The 9111-nt window shown below is 37.8% G+C and overlaps 1 protein-coding gene across 2 annotated transcripts in view; it reads left to right on the top strand.

Annotated features, from left to right (window-relative positions):
• LOC133616116 (synaptotagmin-7-like) overlaps positions 1 to 9111 on the top strand; it is a 463372-nt gene that overhangs the window by 286757 nt on the left and 167504 nt on the right. The gene's annotated exons all lie outside the window — the stretch shown is intronic.

Raw genomic sequence — 9111 nt, 5'->3', positions numbered from 1 at the left:
TCCGAGAGGATTGTACAAAACCATATACAGCTAAACTTTGTCTACGTCAATTGGAGTACTTTATAAAGCATTGTCAATTTGCAATGTCGTAAAAAGGCACAATATAAAATGTGAACCGCACACACACACACACACACACACATACACAAACTCAGAGAGACAGACAGGCACCAATGCGGAGGTATCATTAGATTTAACGTACAATCTAGTAAATAGCCAATTTTAATAATTAATCAAAGATATAATTCTACACATTGAGTCTATTATAGTGCTAATACTGACAATAGTTAATCAATAGTGGGTTAATCAGTGTGCAGCTTTTTAAACATCACAAAATGCGTTTTTTTCCTCGAGGAAGTTAGATTTTGCGTTTTGTTGTTTGTTTTCATTGCTGCAATTTTAACTGTTTTTACATAAACAAGATAAAAACATTTTTTTTTAGCAATTTGGCTATTTCAGAAACCCACTGTCAGTAACTACAGTTGGTCGCTACATCTGTAAGTGTAAGTTAAAACTCTCCTATGCAAGGCGTAAACCGTTTATCAACAACACCCAGAAACGCCGTCGGCTTCTCTGGGCCTGAACTCATCCAAGATGGACTGATACAAAGTGGAAAAGTGTTCTGTGGTCTGACGAGTCCACATTTCAAATTGTTTTTGGAAACTGTGGACATCGTGTCCTCTGGACCAAAGAGGAAAAGAACCATCCGGATTGTTATAGGCGCAAAGTTGAAAAGCCAGCATCTGTGATGGTATAGGGGTGTATTAGTGCCCAAGACATGGGTAACTTACACATCTGTGAAGGCGCCATTAATGCTGAAAGGTACATACAGGTTTTAGAGCAACATATGTTGCCATCCAAGCAACTTTACCATGGACGCCACTGCTTATTTTAGCATGACAATGCCAAGCCACTTGTTACATCAACGTGGTTTCATAGTAAAAGAGTGCGGGTACTAGACTGGCCTGCCTGTAGTCCAGACCTGTCTCCCATTGAAAATGTGTGGCGCATTATGAAGCCTAAATTATGAGAGAGAACCCCCGGACTGTTGAACAACTTAAGCTGTACATCAAGCAAGAATGGGAAATAATTCCACCCGAAAAGCTTAAAAAATGTGTCTCCTCAGTTCCCAAACGTTTACTGAGTGTTGTTAAAAGGAAAGGCCATGTAACACAGTGGTGAACATGCCCTTTCCCAACTACTTTGGCACGTGTTGCAGCCATGAAATTATAAGTTAATTATTATTTGCAAAAAAAAAAAAAAAGTCTATGAGTTTGAACATCAAATATCTTGTCTTTGTAGTGCATTCAATTGAATATGGGTTGAAAAGGATTTGCAAATCATTGTATTCCGTTTATATTTACATTCAACACAATTTCCCAACTCATATGGAAACGGGGTTTGTACAAACAAACGATTCAATGTGGGCTTATACTTTACAGATACTGTAATATGATTGTTCATGTTTTTTAGTCAGTTCAGATTGGTGTCATATCGAAGTGTTGTGCATTAGAAACGCAAACGCGTTTCGTGTTGACGTAGAAATTAGCTTATCTCTTGCCGTAGCTAGCTTTTAGACTTAGACTTAGACTTCCTTTTTATTGTCATTCAAATTTGAACTTTACAGCACAGATAAGAACAACATTTCGTTACATATGCTCATGGTAGTGCAGGATAAAAAAGCAATAAGGTGCATATATAAATAAATAAATATATATAAATAATATATAAATATATATATACAATAAATAGATATATACATTTATTATATATATATATTTTACGGCTAATACCATAGCATGGCGATGTGTTACTACGCTATAAAAAGAGTTCCTCTTACAATAACAATGTCGCTACAGCTTAGTTGTTATACATGTTACGGAACGTAAATTAAGTATTGTTGGCTGTTTTTGAATGCATTTTAAAGTAATTTAGAGATATAATTGATTGCTCCCTTTAGCTATATTGCTAGCCACCAAGAATGAGCCGATTTTTATATGTTAGAAAGCGGAAAAACTTTTGTCTTCTTATCTCTCAGAAGAATTGTAAACGATAGGCAACATTTCTTTAAAAAAATGTAAGTTCCCCTTTAAGGCCCTAGTTGTGCACTCAGAGCAGAGGATCATATATTTTTTCAATGGAGGCGGGGCAGCATTGTGTATCATTTTGTGCACCAGACGAATATGACACATAACAAATACATGATCAAAACGTCCTATTTAGAGAGAATGTTACAATGTTATTGTTTTGGTTTTTGATCCAGTATTTTCTATGCTTGTTCATACAGCAATCTGACTGGCTTTAGGGTGGTTTGATTTGCCTAAGTCAAGCATGGTATACAATTTTGATTGACTGATTGATTGATTGAGACTTTTATTAGTAGGTTGCACAGTGAAGTACATATTCCGTACAATTGACCACTAAATGGTAACACCCGAATAAGTTTTTCAACTTGTTTAAGTCGGGGTCCACTTAAATTGATTCATGATACAGATATATACTATCAGATATATACTATCATCATAATACAGTCATCACACAAGATACAGTCAATATCTCATGTAAGAGAGAATCATAGCATGCAGGTATGTTTTAAAGCAGCTTCAGGGAAAAAAGATAGTTTTTTAATATGCTAGAAATTAGAAAATATTATTATTTGGTTAATTAGCAATCATTTTAACATGTTTTTTGAAGATTATATCACAATCAAAATATTTTGTTTCCTCAACAGTTTTAATAATTGTCCCTTTTACCAGTACGTTTGGGTGCACCCTTTTAGAATTCTTTATACTTAAGTACATAGCTATCGTTTTTTTTCTGTATTCAGTGTAGGGATGTCCCAATCCAGGTTTTTGCACTTCCGATCCGATACCGATATAGTTTTTGCATATCCGATCCGATACCGATACTGACCGATACCGATACTGACCGATACTGGCCTATCCGAGCATGTATTAAAGTTTAAAGTTATTTAGCCTACTTAGTTGTCAGAATCATGTTGAAAAGGGTTTTAGTACTCTTGATAACAACTAGCCAGCTGAATTAGGGGAGTTTGAATAATACACAATGGTTGGTAACAAGAAACTGACCTGTTTATTCAAGGATAAACACAAAATAGACAAAATTATACATGACAAACAGAAATGGCATCATTGAACTAGGGCTGGGCGATATGGCCTTTTTTTAATAATGCGATATTTTAAGGCCACATTGCGATACACAATATACATATCGATATTTTGCCTTAGCCTTGAATGAACACTTGATGCATATAATCACAGCAGTATGATGATTCTGTGTTTTGATTGATTGATTGAGACTTTTATTAGTAGGTTGCACAGTGAAGTACATATTCCGTACAATTGACCACTAAATGGTAACATCCGAATAAGTTTTTCAACTTGTTTAAGACGGGGTCCACTTAATTTGATTCATGATACAGATATATACTATCATCATAATACAGTCATCACACAAGATAATCACATTGAATTATTTACATTATTTATAATCCAGGGTGGGGAGAGGGGCGCCTGATGTAAGTGTCAAAAAGACAGCCAAAAGAGTTTGATATGAGAATAAATCTAAAGTTAAAATATAGGGTAGAAATGCACCCATTTGCAGGAAATGTAGTCTTGATTTTCAAAATGTTCTTTCAAGGCTTGCATGTCTACATTAAAACATTCTTCTTCATACTACATTAATATATGCTACTTTTAAACTTTCATGCAGAGAAGGAAATCACAACAAAAAAAATCACTAATTTTTTCATACGGTGTTGATGTGGAAATTTTTGCCATTTTGATGGTGTGGAGTCTGGACGTGTGGCACCGAATGAAGATAAGCGTCTCGACAGACGTCACAATATTTGAACAATGATGACAAAAACTGTTGTCTCTGTCGTGTCTGTGTGTCGAAAATTGTTATGCGCTTATTTTTTTATTTGATTTTGTGCGTGGCATAGGTTTGCCGTGCGCAGAGGACGCTTGAGCAGGCGCGCACCTTAGCGGCTGCGCTAGCATCACAGCTAACGTTAGCCATGCCGCTACCTCGCTTTCTGCTGGGAGAGGACGTATACGTATGTGACGTATGACGTGACAGTATACGATACACACGCTGTCTGTGAGAGGGAGACACAGGAAAGAGTGAGAAGAGCCTGTCGTGTAATGCTAGCAGCTAAAAGCAACTGCGTGAGAATTGTGGATGTGTTGAAGGTGTGCTGGAAAATGCGGAACGGAAATTACGGAGCAGCAGAAAAGTGGAATGTATTATTTAAATAGGTGCGTTGGAAAACACGGAGTTTTTTTTTTAACTGGATCTGGATCGGCATTTTCCCATGCCTTGCCGATACGCAATTTTTGGCAAATATCGGCAGCCGATCCGATCCAAATATCGGATCGGGACATCCCTAATTCAGTGTTAGATACTATTGTTTGAGCCACTCTGGTCACTTTGTCCATAGCCCTGGATAGTTTGCTTGCAACTTTATGTGTGAACAGTACACTGTCATCAGCATACATTAACGTCCCTACCTTATCACAAACTAGGGGGAGTTTTATTGTATGTACAAAATAAAAGGGGTCCAAGAACTGAGCCTTGTGGCACCCCCATGCTCACTTTTGTGGAGACTCTGGGGGTCTCTAATAAGCCGGCGTTTTTGGGACGGAACATAAGGTACATACAATCAGCAAGATAGGATGGTGCTAAACCTTTTAGTATTTCGTACTTATGTAATAAAATCTTAAAATCGCACCTTAAGTAACGGGAGCCAGTGCAGGTGAGCCAGTATAGGCGTAATATGATCAAACTTTCTTGTTTTTGTCAAAAGTCGAGCAGCCGCATTTTGTAACCAACTGCAATCTTTTGATGCTGGACATGGGGAGACACGAAAAGAATGTGTGACAGTAATCAAGACGAGACGTAACAAACGCATGAATAATAATGTTAGCTTCGGTGGTGGACAAAATGGAACAAATTTGAGCGATGTGACTGAGATGAAAGAAGGCTATTTTAGTAACACTATTAATGTGCAGCTCAAATGAGAGAGTTGGGTGAGAAATATTGTCAAGATTTTTTACAGAGTCGCTTGTTTTATTGTTTTATTTTGTCGAATTTCAACAACATCTCAGTTTTCTTAAAAAAAAAGTTACGTTAAGAGGCAAGAAGTTGACGGACATCTATTGTTTAATTTCATTTAGACATGCCTCCGGGTGACTAAAATCTGGCGTGTTGGTCAGCTTTAGGGGCATGTAGAGACTCAAAGCGCTTTACATAGTAAATTACATAGTCTACATCTCTAAGCTACTTTTAAACCAGTGTGGGTGGCACTAGGTGAAGGTGGGTAAAGTGTCTTGCTGAAGAACACAATGGCAGTGACTAAGAGGGTGGAAGCGGGGATCGAACCTGGAACCCTGAAGTTGCTGGCACGGCCGCTCTACCATACGAGGCACGCCGCCTGTCATGTAAAGTTGGGTGTCCTTAGCATAACAGTTAAAGCTGACACTATATTTGCGCATGCATATATCTGCTATTAAGTACATGGCCAAGAACCGATCCTTGTGGGACTACGCAGGTGACTTTGACATACTCAGACGGCACATTGAGTGGGAAAAAAAAGTGTGTTCTTTCAGTGGGATAGGATAGATTAATAGCATTGATTTATGACTAAGGCTACGTTCACGCTGTCCAATTCAGAGTTTTTTGTCAAATCCGATCTTTTTAGTGGCCGTTCACATTAAAACAAAAAAATGTGATTTCTAATGTGAATGCAATCCGGCCCGCATACGGACAGGACGTCATGACGATGACGTTGCACTGCAATGTTTACAGAAATAAACATGTCTTCTACTGCAGTCAGTCTCAGTACTGGCACATTAGTTGCAATTTAAAAGATTTTGTGCAATCAAGTCAGCTTTTTCTGAACCAAATTATTGTGCGTAGAAGATTAAGAAGAAAGAGGACAAGTATTTTGGATCTGGCAGTTTTACGGGATATTTTGCTTCGATGTGTGCTTGAAGAGCGTGTCAGGAGTGGTGAAACTTTCACGTGAGTTCCTCAAACATGTTATTTTTACCTGTTTTCTGCTTCGTTCTCAAGTATTTATTTTGTAACCGTCTATCTTGGCGAATAATTATGAGGGTGATGACGCTCTGGTCGGATGAATGCGACCTGAGCGCAGTAGCGTTCACATGGCGTTCACATATACAGTATAGACAAAAAGTTTGGACACACCTTCTCATTCATTGCATTTTCTTTATTTTCATGACTATTTACATTGTAGATTATCACTGAAGGCATCAAAACTATGAATGAACACATGTGGAGTTAAGTACCGTATTTTTCGGACTATAAGTCGCTCCGGAGTATACGTCGCACCGGCCGAAAATGCACAATAAAGAAGAAAAAACATATATACGTCGCACTAGAGTATAAGTCGCATTTTTGGGGGAAATTTATTTGATAAAACCCAACACCAAGAATAGACATTTGAAAGGCAATTTAAAATAAATATAGAATAGTGAACAACAGGCTGAATAAGTGTACGTTATATGAGGCATAAATAACCAAACTGAGAACGTGCCTGGTATGTTAACCAACACATCATGGCAAGAGTCATTCAAATAACTATAACATATAGAACATGCTATACGTTTACCAAACAATCTGTCACTCACGATCGCTAAATCCCATGAAATCTTCCTCCTCGGTGTCGCTCCTGGTATGCGCCCCGCTAGCGTCCATTCTTTCTGCTGCTCGATTGCCGTTTTCCGGTGCATATTTCACTATGTCCAGCTTGTAATCTGCAGTATATGATTTCCTTTTCGGTGCCATTTTAGTTCAGTCCTTCTCAGTTTTTATAAGTTACCGCAATTGTTGATGTGATCCATTTTAATAGCTCCGGCAGTAGCAAATAGCATATAGCAGTTAGCATTCCAAAAACCACAATGCTCTTCTGCCATGACCAACCCCCGCCAAATTCTTATTGGTTGGCATGTGAGTGACGATTGCCGATGTGTGTGTGACGATTGCGGACATTTGCTTCGTCGCTCACGCGAATGAGATAAATAATATTATTTGATATTTTACGGTAATATGTTAATAATTTCACACATAAGTCGCTCCGGAGTATAAGTCGCACCCACGGCCAAACTATGAAAAAAACTGCGACTTATATTCCGAAAAATACGGTACTTAACAAAAAATGGTGAAATAACTGAAAACATGTTTTATATTCTAGTTTTTTCAAAATAGCAACCCTTTGCTCTGACTACTACTTTGCACACTCTTGGCATTCTCTCGATGAGCTTCAAGAGGCAGTCAACTGAAATGGTTTTCGCTTCACAGGTGTCATAGTTTTGATGCCTTTAGTGACAATCTACAATATTCATGTTACAATAGTCATGATAATAAAGAAAATGCATTGAAATGAGAAGGTGTGTCCAACCTTTTGGCCTGTACTGTAATCAGATTTATTTCCACATACAAAAGACGCTTTGGTTGGATATGAAAAATTCGGAATTACACTGTTCACATGAGCTTGAAAAAAGGCGTAAAAAATCGGAATTGACCTGCAGTGTAAGCAAGGCCAAAGATTACTTTCTGACTAGGCAACACACCGTAGTCTATACACTACTGCCACCTAATGTTTTGGAATTGCAAATGAATGGATAGTCTACTCTATAGTACTTGCAAATGAGACTCGGAAGTGTAATAAATCAAGATATAACGACTGGACAGCACAATTGAAAGAAAATTGGTACATTTCAGCACTGATATTGATCCTCAGGTACTAGAAATTAGTACCGTATCGGTTCAAATGGGAAAGATTTCCATCCCTAACAGTGGTACCTCAATTTTTCTTGGTAGCCTGTTCCTTCTGGTAAGACAAATACTAAAGCTATTATCCAGTAAAAAATATATATACCGTATTTTTCGGACTATAAGTCGCAGTTTTTTTCATAGTTTGCTCCAGTGCGATTTATGTATGTTTTTTTCCTTCTTTATTATGCATTTTTGGCAGGTGCGACTTATTCCGGTGCGACTTATACTCCGAAAAATACGGTATATGTTAATACATTTCATCTGTTTCAGACACCCAACACAAAACTACACTTCTACTTTTATTGAAGACTTTTGTTAGTGGAGATGAGATGCATTTTTATAGCTGGTACTCACAATGTTGTTGACATTCTTTGTCGAAAACTATCGTATTGCTGTAGTATTAATTCTTTGAGTGTTATTCAGAAGATGACAATAAGTCCCAAATACAAAATGCTCTCCTTCAAAACTTTTAACCTCTGAATGTTTCCTCACATTGCTGCAAACTGTTTGATTTGATACTTTAAAAAAATACATCCCTTTCACAGACATGCCAACATAAAGGCATTTTTCCTACTAGGCCTGCATTCTACTCTTAAATGGACTTATACGCTTCGCTGCTCTGCCGGTTGATATTTTGTTGCATTTCACTGCTTTCAGTTTGGTCTCTGAAATGTAAATTATGCTCCAGTGTCGAGGCAGCGGCGTATGCTACACCTGCTCGCTCCTCATCTTTCCTCCTCATGCATAATGTGATGTGCACCTTTAAAACAATCTTCATTAATCAACAAAATAAGAATGCACAGGGATCTACTCCATTGGATTTTTTTGCTCATATCTGCTTTTTGCAGGAAGATTTAAGCCTCTTTTATACTAGTTCATGCGCTGCTTGCTTACAACAGCCATTTTAGCTTGGTTGACCACCACTGTTTTTCACTTCCGGGAAGAAATCACTTGTCGGATTACAAGCTATTTAACACGTTTGAAATGTGCGTACATACTGGCGCAGTAACGCACAAACGGCTGTAAGAAATTAAGCGATTGCACTCCAAAAACAGTCAACTGAGAGAGAATATTTTGTCTGTGTGTGTGTGTGTGTGTGTGTGTGTGTGTGTGTGTGTGTGTGTGTGTGTGTGTGTGTGTGTGTGTGTGTGTGTGTGTGTGTGTGTGTGTGTGTTAACATATTTGGACTGTCAGAAATAGAAAATATTAGACACTTTGTTTATTCAGCAATATACTTTTATAGATAGCTAGATAGATAGATAGCTAAATAGATAGATAGATAGATAGATA

Source organism: Nerophis lumbriciformis, linkage group LG15 (assembly GCF_033978685.3).
Source record: "Nerophis lumbriciformis linkage group LG15, RoL_Nlum_v2.1, whole genome shotgun sequence".
Classification (NCBI taxonomy): Eukaryota; Metazoa; Chordata; class Actinopteri; order Syngnathiformes; family Syngnathidae; genus Nerophis; species Nerophis lumbriciformis.
Note: the sequence above shows the minus strand (reverse complement) of the source record. Positions and strands in the feature narration are given on the sequence as shown.